At 50.9% G+C, this 20,146-nt stretch overlaps 1 protein-coding gene across 3 annotated transcripts in view; it reads right to left on the reverse strand.

Annotated features, from left to right (window-relative positions):
• The window catches only part of GDPD5 (glycerophosphodiester phosphodiesterase domain containing 5), a 176,074-nt gene extending 159,216 nt beyond the window's left edge, over nucleotides 1–16,858 (reverse strand). For 2 of the 3 annotated variants that reach the window (XM_026097928.2, XM_026097929.2), the window contains exon 1: nucleotides 16,643–16,858. The gene's annotated coding sequence lies outside the window, so the exon portion shown is untranslated. Of the gene's footprint in view, nucleotides 1–12,444; nucleotides 12,732–16,642 lie in introns of those variants that run through there. The other variant, XM_064505228.1, reaches the window with a different exon arrangement.
• Nucleotides 16,859–20,146: the final 3,288 nt, after the last annotated feature.

Genomic DNA, 20,146 nt, shown 5'->3' on the forward strand with positions numbered 1-20,146 from the left:
ACAGTGCCAGAGTTAGCTTCCAGATTTTCCTAGGATTAATGACATTTTTGTGCTATTTAAGTGCCCAGATCAATGTCATCCTGGGGAAGATTCAGGGGTGAGAGATGGAGAGAACTGTTTCTGAAGCCATTTTTAATAACACTGAAGTTTCACAAGCTAGGTCAGAGTCAGGCAAGAAACTCACCTATATGCAATTCAGGTGAATGCTTGTTTTGGGGTTTTTTTTCTATTTTAAGTACTATTAAAAAAAAAAAAAATCTTCCCAGAGAAGCTCCAGTGCACAGCCAATACACAGGATGGAAAGGCTGGCAAAAGCCACAGCAACACTGATCTTTGCACCCAACAAGAAATAGGATTATAACAGACTCCAACACCGTCCATAGCCTTCCGAGCAGAGAGGCCACATGAAAGTACTGGGGAGCTGGAAGAATAAAGAAAGGGGAACAGCAAGAAAGTAGGAATGCAGGCAGGAAATAAGACGTGTGATTTTCTTCAGCAGTATAATTATAAGGGATCAAGCTATTGGGTGAGGAGTCCCTTTGTGCTCTGCAAATAGAGGCAGTCAAGCCAAGTTACCCCATTGCCAAAACTAGCATGGGGAGGCCAATGACTTGCTGCAGAGTTATTGCACCTAGAGGCCATTTGGATGCAACTAGATATTGTCACCGTTTCAGACAGAGGCCAGGAAGGGGGCCAGGAAAATCAGCACCCTCACCGGTGTTTTCCAAAGTCCTGCCTGCCCGGCAGACACCGCGCGGGAAGTTTTGTTGCACATGAGGCCCTTTCGAGCCAGAGAAGCTGCTGAAAACGCACAGGGAAGTCAAGGGTATCAGTCTGCCAGCTGCAGAACAACTGGCAGGCTTGTGCTTTGAAACGCATGAGCTTTTGGTGAGAGAAACCAAAGCTCTTTGCACAACAGAGCCCTCCCTCCAGCAGCACCCCGATTCCCTGCTCCAGGAGCGGTAGGATTGGGGGAAGGAGAAGCAGCATGGTCTGAACACAACTGCTGCCCAGGCAGCTCGGCACATATGTCCAGAGACCAGGTGGAGCTTTGAAGCCATCAGGTGAAGAGCATCCCATGCAGCTCCAGAAGCTACTTCTGACACACAGCGCACCACATAAGTAATGCCACGCATCAACCCTATTGCAAACTCCAGGCTAGTCCCATTTCTGAACCTAAAGCTCCCACTGATGGTCAAGGGCATCACACCTAGATCTGGTAGCAAATCCTTCCAGAGAGCAGCTTGCCTTGCTCTCCTTCCATGTGTTAAGGCTACATTTCCACATGTATATTTTCCAAAAATAAGACCAGAAGCTACCATGCAGTTATTCTTCAGTATCAAGCGCTCACAGGAACATACACCTAAATACAGGTACCAAAAATACACACCTCTATTGGCCCCCGCTCAGCAAGTAAGCTGCACAAGGCAGGGTGCAAGGGATGGTTGATCTGTTAAGGTCAGGTCCATGCTGCACTAGCAACACAAGTTCCTGTATTGCCAGAAAGCCATGAGTTTGAGTAACACGTGAAGCTACCCACAGCTAACAGCGCACAAATCCCACTGCTATCCCCAGTGCAGTCACTGACATGCCAGCAAATAAACTCACGTCAAAACGAAGCCCTCTGGAAAATGACTTCTCAGAGCAGATTTCGTTTCTTCCCTCCTGGATGGGCCGAATTCTTGAAGGACTTGGAACATTCCCTCGGCAGCCCCACCTCCCCGTCAGCTTTTCCTTGTATTTTATTCCATGACAATGTGTATTGTGTTGCTTCTGCTATGCAGAGGGGAGAATCACTGCGTTATCGGGCACTTCTCAGCAAAAATTGGACATGCCAGGGTCAGCCAGAGTGAGAACATAGAGCATACTCATATTGATTGCAAAGAGCCAGCGCCTTCCCTGTTGCCTTCCTCCCAAATTATTCTCCGAGCAATCCAGAGTCACCCTAATTCAGGCTGGTGAGGGTGCAGCAGAGGCAGGTTCAGCTGTTAGACCCTTCTGTGCCATTTGCAAATGACTCTCAGGGAACAAAAGCAGCAGCTAAATATAGCTCACGGTCCTGTAATCAGACCTGGAAGACCAGGATATTACTCCCACTCCAGCTGATCCCTAGTTACTGGAACCAACACCTCCTCTCCGCCTCTAAATCACTGCAGGCTACTTCTGCAGGGAGCTGCCTGGGTTTGAAGACCTCCGCTATAATCCCGCTATATTCCCAGTCCCATCCAAGGAAACCAAGTACTCAGCCGCTGGGCAGATGGGCCTTAAGCCTTTACCTGCACTGCTTGCTGATGACACTGCCAATCAGGTGAGAAAAGCTACATATTTTAGAAGCACAGCAGATTCCTGAGCATCATGATCACTGTTTGCTTCCGGGGGGGCTTTCCGGGGTTTTATTTTCAGCTTCTCAGTTGCAAGAGACCTAGATCGATTAAAAGGAGCAATGCTCATGTGACAGTTTCTCTAGCTGCCAAACATGTCACAGCGAGCACCCCGGGAGGTGGCCAAACCATCCCTGTGTCACGGCAGCAGCGGCGAGAAGGTTTTCCCATTAACACCTGCACGCCCCGCTGGCTCCAAAGATGCTCCGTGAACTCAGCCCGTTGGCACGCTGAGGATAAAGTGAGCAGAGCCCTTTGCCAAGTGCCAGCCCCCACAGAGCTCCCAGCTATTTTTGGCAGGTCGCATCCAAAGCTGGAAATATTTGTGGTATTGAATTACCATCCATCGTGGCGCAAAAAAAATATCACAAATTAACTGTTCAGCATTTGGCTAAAGTGCTGGAGAAAGGTTGTTAAAATCTAAAGCTGAAGGGTGGGGAAACCTACTGCAGATTCCCTTTTCTTATCCCATCCTACATGCTTTATTTCTGATGGCCACGGTCCTCCAGCAGCTCTGTATCATTGCTCACATGAAACGGCGACATTACACCGAGGACAGACTTTGCTCCTTTACAGTACTCCCACCCACACATGAACTCAACTGTGACAGCTAGGCACAGAGTCCAAGCTCCTATTTAGCCTCCTCTGGACCCTCTCGTACATCTCGGCCCTTATCACCTTCCAAAAACCTATCCTTCGAGCATGTCACACCACCTTCAACGCAGGTGTTGCATGCTCTGTTCCAACACATCACCAAGAGGTACCTCCACCAAGTCACCTTCCTCCCTGCAGCGGCCACCCAGCTCCTTTTCTGAGGTTGCCCGACCACCACCTTCAGAGTCTCTGGCAGCTCTTACAGCCTCTATTTTGCCCGCTGCAAAGGAAAGCTGTATCTCCACTTCTCAGAGCAGGCACTTGAAAAGTTAAGCTTACTAGCTCAAACTTAACAGCATCACAGTGGGAGCAGGCTGAGCAGCCCATCTAAGGGGAGATACTTCCCAGGAACAAGCCTTCTGCTCCTTGACATACGACTGCTCGACAGCTTGTTTGTGGCTCTTCACTGGGTGAACATGGAGGCTGGCATGCAAGCTCTCCTGTGGTAACACAGATCCCACAGGGAGAATTTATCCGTGCTATTAACACCAGTCTTCCAAGAGGTAAGTATCAAGGACATGCACCATGGCCCCACAGAAAGCAGTCCTCAGAGAAGGAGGTGGCTCGCTCCCAGCTCCCTGGTGCCTCTTCCATCCCACAGCATCCTAAAAAGCAGAAACCTGACTTCTCACGTGAAACCATTCATGTTTGACGCCACTAGACAAGCCTGCAGAGTGGCCGTGTTAGAAGTGCAGTTAGCCCAAGATCAGCATCCAGGAAATTGAACTCATGCAAAGATCTCAAAGCCAGGAAAGTCTAGATACCTATCTGCCCTCCTACACTATCCAGGTCTTCCTCATCCTGCCCCACCGAGGCTGTGCTGTAGCCTCCACTTTGCAGTCACAGAAATGGGGGAGGCTCTTATCTTCTTGACCAAAACCACTCAGGAGATCCACACAAAGATAAGCCCCAGTCATCACCCAGTCTCCTGGCCATCGTCCCTCCAGATTCATCATCACAGCATCAAGCCATAGCTTTGCAGTATCTTGAGGACATGTAACCAACAGCTCAAGTGTTTCTTAAATTAAGAGGCAGGATAGGCAGCTCTGTGCCTCAGTTTTGCACAAAAAAAAAAAAAACAACAAAAGACCTCTTCTCCCAAGACCATCATTTTCCACAGACCCCTTCCAGTCACAGCTGAAGGGCCCAGGGTTTGCCAGCTCCGGGGAGTGAACATCTCTAACCATCTACGCTAGCAAGTCCTAGGTCAAGGCAGGAGAAAGATTTCTGCTTAGGACTACAGCCTGCCCACAGCATCTTTGGGGTCAGCCCTCCTTGGGACAGGCTCCCAGGTGGGAAGCAGACCTCCAGCTCAAACAACAATCCTGAAGCTGCAGTAGACACAGCCAGCTGCAGACAAACTAACACTTCTGATTTCTCCTTCACCACCAACTGTTGATCCACCAGCCTCCACTGAGGCTCTCAGTGAGGCATGGAAGAGGCCCACCACCCCCTGAGAGCCCAGAGACAGCGAGTCTCTCTCTGCTGCCATTTGCTCTGTGGGGCAGATGGGAGCAGAGGTGATCACATCCCAGCCAGAGAACATCCAACAGGGACACAGGACACCAGCCAGCTATGCCCAAAGGATGAGGATGAGCCTCCAACAATCCTGTGAGGATCAAAGTGAACGCTTGCCAAAATATCCCAGTCTGGGATGAGGTTTAGGAGAAATAAGGGACATATTCAGAAGTCACTGCGTGCTCTACCCATTGCTCAAGGCACAACAAGCGTCTGGGATGGCTTCTGGTAAGCACAATTTAAGAACTTAATTTAGGAAATTGTCTCTAGAGAAGACAGAGATTTGCACTTTGCTTCAGGCCAGAGTTTAGCCCAGTGCCCCTGCTTCCCTTCTGCTTTTCTGCATGGTAAAGAAGTTGAAAAAAGCCAGCAGAAGCAGCCCGGATGGCTTCCATTGCACAAAGGCTCTGGCAGCATCTTAACACGAGACTCACCCAGCTGCAATCCAATGTAGCTTCATACAAAGCCCTATTTCAAGCTTATAGCAGTGCTCGCTTCTGTAATGAACACTGTTCAGTCACCCATAATAGAAAATAATTAGTCATAGGATAGGGCTGGTAAGAGAATAAAGAAGCACTTTCCCTGTTCCCATCTGACACATGGAATAAGAAAGCCTGTGTGGTCTTGCAAGGAGCATCACCTACACTTTGGGAAGAGCAGAGACTGCATACAGCCCACACAGGACAGAAACAAAAGGATATCTTGATATCCAAGATAAACCTCTTCTAGGAAAATTAGCCTTGAGGGTCCACTGAGCACTCCAGCCTTCCCCAGAAATATGTCCTGGCACATGGGGCCCATCTACCAGCACTGAAGAAAACCGCCTGATGTTTTCTAGTCCTCACACAGCTGCAAGCTCTCTGCAGGGATCTGCATTTGCAGGGAAGAAGCCAAAGTGCTCTAGCTTGCAGCTCACTGTTTTCCCAGCTTGTCTCCATTTCATCCAGTAAGAGAACATGCCTTGAAGGTGCTCTCAGTGCCATCTTAGCACAGCAAGATTTTCCTGAAGGAGATGCTTCCTTGTGCTTTGCTCTCATCTTTATGGGAGCTGGTAGGATGTGCAGCTTTCAAGATGCCCGTCATCTGTGCTTGAGGGAGCAGAAGGCAAAGGCCTAGCTTGCTCCAGAGCAAAATTTTAGGCAGGGATGTTCCTGTGGGAGTGCAACAAGTCCTGCTCATCCCTCCTGTTGAACTCCATCCCTTTGCAAAGTAAACGGGGCGGGAAAATCCTTAAATGAAGGCCCTTTCTGCCTGGGCTGAAGTGTGATATGACACAACTAGAACAACCAGGGAGCAAAAGACGACAGCTGGAGCAGACATCAAGCACCCGAAAGCTCCAGGGTGGCCACAGCACACACGTCTCTGCTAAAGCTACTCCAAGATGTCACCAACATTTTTCAGGCTGGCCAATCCCCAAGCATTTTACAGTTCTTCTATTAATGCAAGAAAAATGAAAACCCCCACTCTATCATTCACACCATGAAAGAAAGCTAAAAGAACAAGCTCTTTAACTGGTTTAAGCTCTAGGACAAGAAAATGATTTAAATGCAGTCCTCATGTCTCATGAGAAGAGGAAAGTTTATTACTACTGGGACAAGTCCTTCCCTACAGGCAGGTAAATGCTGCCTCCTGGTATCTCCTATCTGGCAACAAGCCTGGGGGGAATCAGGACACTAGCTCAGCAAATCCTGCAAATCCACTCACTGAACTGAACTTCCACACTACAATTTATTTCAAAGCCCAGCCACTTGCAGCTAAATTTATTTTTTAATACCAGCAACACTGCCTCAGCCCTATGCCTCCTCTTGACAACTCTGCTATTTAGCTAGCATTAAACCTGATGGTGCATGAGACATAAGAGGGTTTTACTCACACCCTTGTCAAAGGGCTGGCTCAGTAAAAGTGACAGCCACAAGTGTCTTAGGTGGTATTTATCCCATGCCTTTCCTTCCAAAAAAAAAGCCAGTACTTCATAGTCAAGCGCATGGGATTGATCACTGAAATGGCTAGTTTGGAGCAGAACATCTCATCAGCTTCGGGCAACACTAAACCATGGTTGCAAGTCTTTGGGCAGCCGGGCAAAACCAGCCAGTAAAACTCAGTAGTGGCCAAGCTGAGACACGGCCAAGAAACCAGACTTCACATGCCCTCGTAGGAGCAGTGGGGCATTCCTGTATTTAGGGGGTATTTAGGAGGTAACAGGTACCAGTAGATGCCGTTTCTCACCAGCTTTACAACATATGAAGTCAGTTCAGATATAATGGTTAGCATGTAAATTCTGGTAGAAATCAGATGCCTTCGCTACTCGAGGTACTGGAACCAGGTAGCCCCGGGAACTGGGGCGTACAGACAGCTTTCCATTTATTTTAAACTCTAGCTTTTTTTGGATTAGGTTTCTAACACAAAGCCGAGTTAGAAACATCGGCTGCTGTGTTAAATCCCATTAGCTAATTACACGGCTGAGCAGAGGCAAGCGTTTGCTGAAAAAACAAACCCGAGTGCCCGTTTGGGTCACATCGACCTCGCATGCGGCAGTGTGCAACAGCCATGAGAGTTACAGGAATAACTGTTCATTCCCGAGTTTGTTCAAAAGCCACCTTTTCCAACAATTCAAAGTATTTGCAGCACAGCCACGGTGACGTTCCTCAGACTAACAGCGGCTCTGCCGGAGGAAACCCTGGAGCACGGCTTTGCGGAAAGCAGGCGTATTTCTGCCACAGGACCACGGCAAGCATCGCTCCTGCCAAATCCCAGCTTGCTCCCTTCGCCATCTCCTGCCATGCCATCAGCTGGCCCAAACAAGCTTTCTTCACGCAACGCCTGTGCTGCCCTTCTGGAGAGCCCACCCCAGCACGTCGGTGCAACAGAAAAGAAAATAAGGTTATTGTAAAACCGGCACAAAAAACAGCTTTTCTTGCTTTCGAAAGCAGTCTAACACATGCACACACTGCAAAAACCAGGACCGGTTTGTCAGGCATTCACGACAGAAGGGTCACTGCTTGCAGGCTGTTCTGCATGAGGACAGCAACCTGCAGGGAGCTTCCTGCCATGGCCAACAACCGGCGAACCTCAGATCTGACTCTCCTTTCCCATGACTTCCTCTGCGTTTATGGTGCTGCTGGAAAGAGTCATGAAAAAACGACAGGGAAGCAAACAGAAAAGAAAAGGAAAGGGGAGAAAAAATAAAAGCCCCACACACCTCAAGCATCTTCCCATCCCTGCTCCTCTTTCTAGTAGCAACAGCTACACACCAGGCTCCCTTTCCAGGCCCTCGACTTTTATTTTCTTGGTGGTATCACACTCCAGTCTCAACCTCCAGGCTCCATCACTCCTGCTGAAAGTGTTTTTTGGGGAGGCAGAGATGAACAATTTAATTCCCTCACAAGAAAAAGGGCCAAGACAGTTTCTGAACAGTTATTCCCATCACTCCACTCTCCAGTAAAGCTGGTATCACCACATCTCCCTCTTGGGAAGCTCAGCCCTTTCTTAGGGAGAAGCTGTGGGCACCTGCCTCTGGAGAGAGCTCCAGGCTGCAAATCCCATATGGATGGAGGTGTCTTCACGGGGATGGGGTCAGCTGTCCAAATTAGAAGAGGCCAGGACCAAAGATAAGCCCATACTGCGGCAGCGTCTCTAACCATCTCCACGTGTTCAGACCACACATGGGAGCAGCTAAAAGTTATGCACTTTGAGCTCAAAGCAGGAGCCAGGCAGTTCCAGGCTGAGGTCTACACCGTGATACCCTTTACTGGCATCAGCCCAGGTTTTTGCCATCCATGTAGAGGTCAGTGCCCTGAAAGGGCATCAAGCCAAGCCAGGAGAAGAGCCCTCTGTGCACGTGGTGTTGCACAAAAGCACCAGGAGCTCTTTCTCCAAGCAAAGAACAGCCTGGAGGGATGCATGAAGATCCCTCAATTTAATTCAGTCCCGGCCAAGACCAGCCACCGCCTTCATCAGTCACCAGCCAGCTCAACGCGCACACGCAGACGTACACCACAGTAACTGCCCTGCTGCATTTAAGCCAAATGCGTGCCCAGCTTACAAGCCTCCTTCCCCAAATTACCCACTGCATTTTTTCTAAATAAGAAAATAAATAAATAAATAAATAAAAAGCACTGAAGAGGGACTTACGGCAGCACTTCCAGTGCAGTTCCTTGCTGAATGGTTCGGTATTGCTAAAGGACCTGGAACACCCCCCTCTCTCAAGCCTTGCTGCCCGCTAAAGTTTTAATGGAGCTGATAAGCTCCCAGCTGGAACAGCTCTTGCGCACAGTCTGTTTTATCTGCAGCAGAGCACACTTGTTACCGAGCCTGTCTTATCGCCACTGCAAATATCAGCAGAGATAGAGAGGAGCACGTAATGCCCAGGGAGGGAAGCTGCAGAAATATAGGGGAAAAGCTGTCTTTTGACCCCATTTCCCCTACCTCGGGGGCTCCCTGCGCCTCACCCCACGTACCCCCAAGCTCCTGGCAAGGAAAACCCTGCATCCCGCCTGAGAGCTGCTCGAAGGATGGGCCTCCCTCAATCCCTGGCTAAGCCATGTGGGAAGCCCGTGATCCAGATCCCTCCCTCCAAGGAATTCAGGGAAATTGGGGAAAAAGGCAATATTATCCCCGAGTGGAAGGAGGGAGGCAAAAGACACCCATGGGACCTTCACTCACATTAACACAGCACTCGGTACTACCAGACCATTACCCCAAAAGCTTGGCTTTTAGGACTTCTTGGGACACGAAGGGTTTTAACATTATAAGCTGACGCTTTTCAGAAATACACAGACTGCCTAGCTTAAGCTTATTCTGCTCTTAGAAGCAGATTTGTAACTCTTCACCACAGGGCATATCTAAGAAAGTCCAGACTCCAGGTTACAGCTTTGCAATAAAATAGAATAAACTCACAGGCTCCGTTCCTGCTAGCTAATCACATTCCCACTGTAATACAACAGCGTTTAGCACTTCAGGAAGATAAAGCCACGAGGGACTACTAGTCCTGCAGGAACCTCTGCCTCCAGGTCACGGGTTCAAATCCGGCCTCCCTATTACCTCCCTTCCCGCGCCTCTCGCTCCCATTCGTCAGCCCAGGCATTGATCCAGGTGACACCAGGGCAGGTCACCGGTGTCATTAAGGCTTCCCAGTGTGTCGGTGCTCAGCCAAGCGCTGTTCGAGGTCATCGTGCACCAGCCTGACGAAGGGATTGCAGCAGGTAAGCTGTTTGCAACGGCTCCCTGGACAAAACCCACTTCCATAAAGATCATTTCCAACGAGCAGCAACTTTTGCCCGAGTCTGGAGTTGCATCACCAACCAAGGACAGGAGCAGGCCCAACAGAGCACGTTTGAAGGATCAGGGACCCAAAACTGGAGGAACCAACCTTGCATTCAAGATCAACAGCTTCTTCCCCAAATGCTTCTTTTGGGGAAGACAGACAGGTTCCTCTTTGGATATCTGAGGAGGCACATTTCTCCAAGAGCTCAATCAACTACTAGCTAGAGTTGCCTTCTCCCCCAAACCCTACCTCTTGCATGGGGAGGACAGTTTTCCAGGCTACATCAGGTAAGCAGAGACCCATAGCCAGACAGCTCCAGCTTGCTTCCCACAACACTTGGAGCTTCCAGCTCATTTCACTTAAAGGCTTTTTGGGAAGCCAAGAGAGAATTTGGCAGATGCTGAAGCCTCATTGCCAAATGCAAGGTGCTCTGGATGGACTATTCATTTGAAAAGGCTCCCAAGGATGTTTTGGCCTCATCGACAATATCTAGCAAGTCAAATAGGTTCATACCTTGAGGGTAGCACCCTCACCTTGGTGCTGGGACAGCTGGTGAGATGCCCACCCTCCCCACGGGCTTTTTAGTTGGATGCTTTCCAACAAAAGGCAGAGACCCCCTCTGCATCCAGAGACTCCCTTCCAGGTCCAGGAAACCACAGAGCAAGTTTTGAGCTCCTGTTTAAGTGAACTGGATTCACATACAAAGCCCCAGAAGAAAAATAACTAAATAAAAATAAAGTGCTTCCAATGGCAGCAGCTTTCTCAGCTTCATTCAAGTTACCCATACAAGCTCCGGCCAGAGCTGAAGCCACCGTATGTTGCGGGACCTTGTGTTTGCACGGGTGCAAACGCGAGGACGGACGCTTCCTTGGGCTCTGGCCTTCAGCCGCTCCTGCCTGCGTTTTCAGGGATGGCAGCTCTATCGCTGTAATCCCACAAGTGGATTTATCTTTTTCTTTGCAAAGCAAACCCGTACGCAGAGAGCCCCCGGCACCTGCGTTTAAGCAGCACGCACCAACGCAGCAGCACGACCTTGCAATGCACGGAGGCAGCTTGCCCAGCAGCCCCATGCACAAGACACCAGAGTAACCCCCACTACATATCTACAGAGCATCCAGCAAAACATAAAAAGCAGTTTGGGAGCTCATAGGATGGGGAAAACACAAGGCAACATACACAGCATATATATTTTTAACAAGCTTTTTGGTATCTATGCAGAAGCCGGAAAACAGGGCTTGCAAGGTCAGCGCAGCAAGCGAGCAGGGAGCAAACCTCGATGATAAATGCAATTTGCATGTTAGCATGAATGCACCTAAAAATAGAAGCTTTGACAAGCCGTAGGTCTTGATTTACCTCTTAGCTTGATGAAGTCCAGGGCTCTTAACAAGCTCAAAACAATGCACAGATTACAAGGATTATTCAGCCATTAACATAAGCGCAGACCTCTATGGTCAAGCAGCCAGCTCATGGCCACGAACAGAGAAATCACAACTAGCAAACCCCAGAGGGAAAAGCTTGAGGGAAATCGAGCAAGTTGCCCAGCTGGATTTGTGCTGGGACACCAAGACCAGGACACAAATGTTCCCCTTTTGCTGGCTTTAAAGCAGCAACAGGTTTGAGTGACAGTGCAATGTGTCATCTGCAAGAGGCACAAATAATTAGGCGGCAGATTGACACCAGAATTCCCACAATACCTGGAAACACAATCGCTGCCGTTCAGGCGACTGCCTACAAGGCATCACTAACCTGACAGCCTCAAGCAACTCCTCTCTGCAGGGCTTCCTCCTGCGAGGAAGTAGCAGAGCACGAAGCGGAGCCTGGGCATTCGTCTCCAACCCTCTCCAACCTCTGAAGCGACCTGCTCCGGGATTAGACCTGCTTTCCGACAGCCTCACCCTGCCATCCAGCCACAACGTCCTGACCATCGTCTGCAAGACCGTCACCATCTCCCAGTCTGAAAATTTAATGCGTTTTCTTTGTTTGGCTGCAATTCTGCAGCGGGCAATAGGGCCATTGACTTGCTTTTTAGACAGCGGCAATTAGATTTACGACTTGGCAACCCTCGACTCAAGAGATTCATCGATACAAGATGAGCGGCCTGAGACATAACCTAGGAGAGCGTCTGGGAAGAACATGCAGACCCCGAAACACCATCGTGTATTTTTAAATGCTGCGTCCAAAAACATCTATTAAAAGAGATTCCGCTCTTCACCTTGTGCTATTTAAGTCAGACACGAGATGCGTTTGACAAGTAACCTGTGCAAACATCAGCCTCAAACTTGGCACAGCTAAAAACAGCCGAGGAGCCGAGTATTTCTGCGCCGTGCATCTAACCTCAGGCCAGGGGAGGGAGAAGTTTCATTTCAGCTAACCGAGGGGGGAAGGGAAGATAAATGGCAGCGAGTAGACTTTTATTTAAAAAAAGCACTGTACAAGCTGCAAAGGCTAATGAAGTTTTAAAGAGAAATGATAGGATTAAAAAAAAAAAAAATCTATTAGGAGGTAAACTTTCTTTAAAAGCTCCCGGCAGCACGCAAGATGAACCGCTTTAGCGCGGCGCCGCGTGGTAAATCCGAAAGCGAAACGGAGCCTTTTAAGCGTTCCCAGACAAGGACGGCAGAAACTCACGGTCCATCGCATCCGAGTCCCCTCGGAGGCAGCGGCTCGGTCCCCAGCGGCCGCGGGACGTCTCGCGGCGAGCCGGGCTCCCGCGCCCCGGGGCTCAGGCAGCAGCAGGACTCGGTTTGGTCATGACGAAGGAATTACGCTAAATCAGCGCAAGCCATTTCCGAGGAGCGCGTTAGCTGCCCGGTGGGACCACGCACGGACGCAGGAGCCCAGGAACAGAGCTGGGATGCAGATCCGCTCGGGAGCCGCAAAGTAAGTGCAAGAACATTCACAAGAAGGACGAGGAGACTTTTTCTTTCCCCTCCCAGAAAACTAATTCTGACCAAAGACCAGGCAGGCAAAGGAGACGGACCTCAATCAAAACACGTAATGGATTCAGCATGTGAAAACACACAACGCATCGAGAGCGCAGAAAGATTTCCAATTGCCACCCAAGAAGGTCCTTGTTTGAATATCCTTCGGGAGAACACGCTGTACCTTGAAGCCATTTCTTGGCAGAAGTGTTGTACAAATATTTAATTACATATAAAAATAAAGCTTTTTCCCAGGTTATTGAGCAAGGATAGGCCATTTAACCAAGTATTTGGGCTGTTGTTCAGCCAGCATCTGCGGGTATTTTTGGAGGAAGTGGGGAGAACACGGCGGTTAGCTAAAGAGGAAAAAGACACGAAGCCAAACACCAGCGCACAGCTTTTTTTTGAAAGCAAGACATACATTAAAGTAGCTGTATCTAATCACGGTTTATAGAGGGGCTGGCAGTCAAATGCAACTGCTATAGCTGCCCTTTAAATCCCTTTTCCCTGCATCACACCTATAATATTCCTGCAATGATCTGTTAAATACCATCGGCGTACTCGGGGTCACAGGAAAGCAGCAGGGACCATACCTGGAAGGGAGATATTTTGCGTGGGGAAGAAGGGAGCAAGAACAAGACGTCTGGGTCCCACCAGCATGCTGGAAACTACACCAGTGCCCTTGCAAGACCCTTCCGCACGCCTGGGTGGGCAAAGGGTGTCATCTCCATACACGCTTTCAGCGTGGCTAAGGAAGCGGCTCGTCGGTGTGACACTGCCCTCTCCTGAGCAGAGGGAACTGCTCAGCTTCACGCCGAGCTCCAGCACAGAGGCCGTGGGGAAGCTCAGCCCTAGAGCCTCAGTCCTGGGTGAAAAAACACCCTATTCCAACAAGAGAAGCTGCAAGACGCCACTCACCTTGCAGCCAGGACCACCAGTGGAGCCCACAGCAGATGCAGGCTCCTCACACCAACACCACCTGCTACTTTCCTGCACAACAGAGAAATACCAAAGTCACCTCTTCCCCCACCCTTGAATCTCCTCAGAGCAAACTCATCAGCTGCAACAGTTTAATGAAGCCTCGTTAAGGCAGCAGCCCAGGGGCTTCCAGGTGAAGCCCCCCATGTCATCTCATTATCAGCAAGGAGGTGCAAAGCATCTCCTTAAAGCTCTTTGGGGCAGGAGCACAGGCCCCCCCAGCTGCATTTCTTGTTAAAAAGGAGTTTCAAACCAGCATTGCAAGCTCTACATTCCCAGAAGGTGAGAAACACTTGCAGCAATGTAGAATTTCCCACCAGCTAGATAGAGCCACGTGCATCCACCCCACGGGTCTCAGGTGCAGGGCCAGGACAGAGCCTTCTCCAAGGCTGGAATCGCCTCCAAGCTGAGGTCCTACCCCTCTATTTTCCCCCTTGGGAAGACTCCCAAAGCAAGTTAAAGGACAATATTCCCTGCAGGTGTGTCTGTGAAAAGAGGGCCCAGATCCAGCTCACCTGTGAGCTCCAAAATGCCTCTAAGGAAGCAACGTAGGTGTGAATGAGCTAGATCTCGACCTCCCTCTGGGACAGCATTTGCAACCGTGGGCTACCGTAACCCCCACAGCAGCCCATTAAATTGCCATAGTGTTTCACGTTGTCTAACACCAGCGTCAGTGGTTTTAGGGCCTTTTTTTTTAAAGGAGATCAAGTATGCATGGCACTTTGTAGCAAAAAGTGCAAGACACAACCCCTGGCCCTTGCAGCCGGTTCATTATAATCTTCCTGGGTCACAAGAGCAATTTGTTTCCCTGCTAAAATTAAAACTGTTATCATTAATTCTAAGCCAGTAGCTCCCGCAAAGGACAACCCCATGCCGAATAATCGATGGGACCAGAATTCATTTCCTTTGTGCTATTCACTGTGGACGCGCAAGACAAACATCAGTCAGGTTTTGCCTTCCAGTGCAGAATTCATTGCAGGGAAGAGCAGTAACGTGCACAACATGCTTATTTAATAGAAAAAAGTACAGCTTGACGGAGACACCCACTCTAAAATTAACTCTGCCTCAAAGCAGAGCTTATATCCCCCACTGAAGCAGCAGCTTCTAAATTGCAAAGTACTCTGCAGCCGAGTGCTGTTTGAGTAGTGGTTTGAAGATGCTTCAAGTCTCGACAGAGGAAAATATGCTAAAATAGCAGCCTTTAAGGCTGCAAGAAGCACTGCTCAGGTAGACAAAGGCTGGGTAGTGTATTAAGGACTGCTTTCCAGCGCAGTCCGGTGGCCAGCGAACGTGGACACGCCAGACGAAACGCAAGGCAGGAAGCCCATTGACTTCAGCTTTTCCCCAGCCACACCTGCCAAGCACAAGCCAGCGATTTATAAGAAGGAGAGAAGGAAGGAGGCATTTATTCTGCATCCGTGTGTCCTCCAAACCAAAAAAAAAGAAAAAAAAGCCTTTGAAGAATAAGCAAAAAGGCTAACTTTAAAATTTCCTGGCAGTCGTGTGAGCACCCAGAGGGGAGGGCACGATCTGAGCGGCGTATTCGGGTTTAACGTGCCCTCTGCACCGCGTAACTTCCTAACGCAGAAACAACCTTCTGGGGTTTACTGAATGAGCGCTCGTTTTCCTTCGCACGGGGAGGAAGTGGCAACAAAGAGAAACCTAATTCTTCTTTTTTTTTTTTCTTAATTTTGCATGCAGCATTGTCATGACTATTCAGATCATATAGCCATAATCCCTTTCCAGCCCCAAAATAACCCTTAAGCCAGCAGGATTGCAAATAATAACCGTCGCTGTGCAAACCCACCCCTAAAAAGCAAAGTATGGTGAGTTTGAAGAAGCCAGTTGTTTTTTTCCCCCCCCCGGCTGAAGATTCACCGTTTCCACCAGGCCAGGGTGAGATTTTGTAGCTCCGGCATCGGGAATCGCTACAACAGACCGTTTCCAGCGGAAGGCTCACGTTTCAGCTGCAACTCTTCAACGCCTAGTTTTTAAGGCGCGGGATATGCGGGGCTGGAGCGGGCTCGGGAGAGAGCGTCGATACGACAGCAGCGAGGGGTTGGGGTTTTTTTCCCCCCTTTTCTCTCCATTCCTGATTTTTTCCCCTTTCCAAGTGATTTCTCTGCCAAGTGTCAAGGACAAGATGAGACCTTCCACGTTCACCCTCTCCCACCCTATCTTCTCACCGCTGGCACCAAATACCGGGTGCTGAAGGCAAACAGCGCTTTGCTCCTGGGGAACATCTCCAGGAGCCCGGTGTCCCTCTCGGTGCCGCGAAGGGCTCGGGTGCCGGACGGGCACCGGGTGGCCTGGGCAAGGGACAGCAAGTGGAAATATCTCCCGGGATTTTGCTGTTTTGCTGCCTCAGGGTTTTAAGGCGCCCGACGAGCCCAGCGCAAAGCCCCGGGGCAGCGGGGCGCTGCGGACGCCGATATTTTGGGAGCGGCACCTCGAAAACGAAGCGTTACCTGCCTGGTCGGCACAAAGCGAATACGGCCTGATGGAGAAACGGGGGTGTCCGGATCCAACCCCTGCCAACTGGGGGGGTCCCGGACACCGGATCCAACCCCTGGCAATTGGGGGGGTCCCGGACACCGGATCCAACCCCTGGCAATTGGGGGGGTCCCGGACACTCGAGAGGGCAGCGGGCATCTCCTGCCCCACGTCCCCCCGCCGCCCAGCAGCCCCGGGGAGCATCACCTTGGGATGCTCCCAGCCAGGTGAGCCACCCTTGGGGGGGGGCACGGAGGGTAGCGAAGCACCTTTTGGGGCTAAAGAAGCGCCTTTTAGGTGGGGCCAAACCCGGCGTGTGTTAAATACCCCGGCATGTATTAAATACCCCGGCTCAGCATCGCAGGGCACCGGCATGCAAAAGCCCCCCCCCCGTCCCCTCCCAGTGCCACCAGTGCCGCCCCCCCCGCCCTTACCTGCCGTCGCTGGGAGAGGCTCGGGGCAGCCGTCGGGACCCCCCCGGGCCGCCGAGCGCTGCTGCCCGCCCGCGGCCGGCGGGGACCGTCCCCCCGGGCCGGGGGCAGCCGGGAGCCGGCCGGGAAGGCAGCGAGGCAGGGAGGGAGGTGGCACCGCGTCCCCGTCGCCGCGGCTCGGCTCGGCCGCCCGCTGCCGGCAGCGGGGCGGGCGCTGGGGGCGGGCGGCTCCGCCCCGGCCGGCGGCAGGAGGAAGAGGAGGAGGAGGCAGGCTGCTCCCCGAGGCTTGCGGCACCCTGCCCGGCGGGGTCCCTCCACACCGAGGTGCCCCCCCCGAGGGGCATTTAAGGGGCGTCGCGGCCGGGGGGGAACCTCCACCCGCCCCGATGCTTTTGGAGCATCGGGGCGCTCGGCCCCACGCCGGGAGGGTCCGCGGGGTTTGGGGACGCCGAGCCCCGAAAAGGCAGCCAACACCTTCCTCCAGCCCCGTCCCCCCTTCCCCCTTCCTCTACCGGGCGACGCAGCCTTCCTCCACCGTCATCTTCCTCCTCGCCGGTGGGACGGCCGGGAATCGTCCGCCCCACGGAGCGCCGCGTGGGTACACGCGCGTGCATCCACTGCAGCTCAAATATAAAAGCCGGGCTGGAAAACCTCCACGGATCATAGTAAAAATACTGGTCCCGTAAGAGCCCAGCCGACCCCGCGGTTAACTGGGCACCAGTAAATCCCCCTTGGCAGTGAGGAGCCGGGCGGTCAGGAAGGAAAATAGATGGCTCGTATTTATATTTCTGGGATATTTATAGCTAAGGCGATAGCGTCTCAAAGCCTGCTAGGAGGGATGCAAGGGGGCTGTGCAACCAGGTGCTCCCGCGCGTGGTGGGATGGAGGTGGGAAGTCACAGGTGCCAGGCTTGGCCTTTGCAGTCTCTCGATTTCCCTCGCTCCTGTAAATGTGCCCGTTCCTACCTGTCTAATACTTATTTTTCCACCCATTTCCACCAGCTGCACTTGATCGTCCATTAGATCCCGGTGTTGCAAGCGTGCAGGTACACGTGCACCACGGGTGGGTCCCCCGGACCTCATGTACACACGTGCCTGTGGTCGTCCCAGCGCCGGGACCTCACGTCGCAGCCGGTTCGGGGAAGCGATGAGCATTTCATTGCGTCTACACCACGCTCAGGACTTGGTTTCTCTCTGCTCTGACCACACGGATGAATCACCACGAGGAACACATCTGGGCTGGCTAGGCACCAAAGGCAAGACCGAATTTTCTTGAGTCTTCTGCCTTTCTTGATCCAAATACCTACCTTAGACCAGAGGATCCATTTCTCTCTCTGCAAATTGGCTGTTTTCCAGACTTTTAGCCCATGCCCAGCACCGTGCATGGTCCTCATGGTGCAAAAGCACGAGACACGCTGTCAAATAAAAAGCAAGCATGAGACTGATACCAGACTCATCTCTACAGACACAGAAAACGCTGGTAACCCACTAGCAACCATCTCCCTCTTCCAGGGTAGTTAGGAATACAAGATGGACAGGAGGAGCAGCCCAAAGGCAAAAAATCAGAATATAAATCCAGATCCGAAGGGACGATCCCCAGCCTCAGCGGAGGAGACCCAGGGTCACATCACAGCAGAAGACGTCGTTGCAGGGAGGTAGCTGTTTGCCAAACGCTTTTCCTTGCAGTCCTGCTGACGGCAGGCGTTTCAAAGTCGCGAGTCCCTCAAAGCTGTGATTAACTCGAACCCTGATGAAAGTATATCCTGTGGGTGCATTTTTTTGTGCCTTCTGGTGACCAGGCCCATTTAAGTGCTTTAGCACTCATTTTTTATTTATTTTTCCCTCCTGCAGCTTCAAGGATGGGAGCGCGAGGGGGAGAAGCAGGTATTTGGAGACCTGTGACAAAGTCATGACCGTCGGTGCTTGCGCCTCTGCCAGACTTTAAACAACCCGGCTGAAATTTTACATGCTTGGGTCTCTGCCTAGTGATGATCTCTTTTTAATTTCAGCAAAAACAGTCCAGCCCTTTGTCAGATTAAGGGCAAAAATACTTTGTTTTGGCACTGTTAGAAAATACTCTCCTGCTTGAGATTCCAGAAACATTGCAGCTGCCCTTAATGTCAGCCAATAAGCTGCTTTTTACCATCCCTGCGTACTTTTGCTCAAATCTAGCTGAGTAAAATGCCTCAGAAAAAAACAAAAAATCTCGGTTTGCACATTTTCTGAATTTTTTTTCCCCGACTTTGCCAGTTGAATGCGACACAGCCTGCACTGAGGATGCTCCCGCCCAGGGATGCAGGGCTGAGACAGGGTTTTTCTCTCCGAGCAGCTGCAAAAACGGCGGGCGGAGAGACCATCTCTCCCCTGCTATCAGCACTTCAGCTGCTAACGGCCGTGCAATGTCAAAAAAAAGTCACAGGGTGGCCGATGGAAGGAAATTTCATCTGATTTTTTTTAGGAAAAAAGATGAAATTTGGGACTGGGGTAGTACTTTCAGATTTCAAGTTCCTTATCCTACACGAACGTGTAATTTAGAGCCTTGAATGCTCAAAGCTGTTTTAAACATCTCCCTTTGGCATGGCTAGTGTTCATAACGTGCTCGTGCCTATATCCCCAGGCACATTTATTTCAAAATGAAGCACCTATAGAGGTCTTGTTAAAGCCCTTTTGCTCCGTGACGCTCACAGCACGTGATCATGATTTCAGCTCACTGCACTTTCCAGCAAGACCCTGCTCAGTGCCGACGATTGAAACCAGGGGCAAGTTTGGGCCTATGGGTGTGCGACAGATTTTGCACTCAATCCTGCAGGCATTTTATTATATATTTATGGATGGGAAAACTTGGTCCAGAAGAGATTTTTGGGTTTTTTTCCCAGCATGGAAATACAAAACTGGAGATCTGGCAATCTCCAGAGTTAAAGACTGAGACCCGAAAGAGGCAAAGCTGAGTTTATCTAGAAGACCTCCAGCAGGAAAAGGGGTAAGGGTACAGCCTGCCATCGCTGCTACGCTCTGCACTGTCTGTCTGTCCGTCTGTCCATGCATACAAGGCCGGCTGGAGGTAAATCCCCACCGCAGTGGCCTGCAAGAGCATCCGACCGACGGGAGAGCCCTGGGAAGGGGAAGGAAGCGTGGTGAGGGCCACGCTATTGTTTTCCTCGTGCAAATACTCGGGGAATGCAGGACAAACCGGGGGGAGGTCTGCGTTTTCCTGTGTTTGTGCTGCAGATATTTTCATTCAGGTGCTTTTTTCCTGATTCTTTCTCTAAGGCTTTTGCGCCGATAATAGGCGTAAGGAGAGCACTGTCTGCAAGTGTGCGCTTAGGTCCCATTATCTGACCGTGATCACATTTGCAGGGAGCATTTGCAGAGACACTTTGCTGTTATATTCTGGGTTTTGCAGCCTTTTTTCATCCTTTCTTCTTCGTCGGTCTGCCCGGACAAGCCCGCACAAGGTATCCGTTCCCGCAGCGGTGGTGGTGGTCGGATCGCGAAGCCCAAAGAGATC

The sequence above is a fragment of the Dromaius novaehollandiae genome, chromosome 1 (assembly GCF_036370855.1).
Source record: "Dromaius novaehollandiae isolate bDroNov1 chromosome 1, bDroNov1.hap1, whole genome shotgun sequence".
Classification (NCBI taxonomy): domain Eukaryota; kingdom Metazoa; phylum Chordata; class Aves; order Casuariiformes; family Dromaiidae; genus Dromaius; species Dromaius novaehollandiae.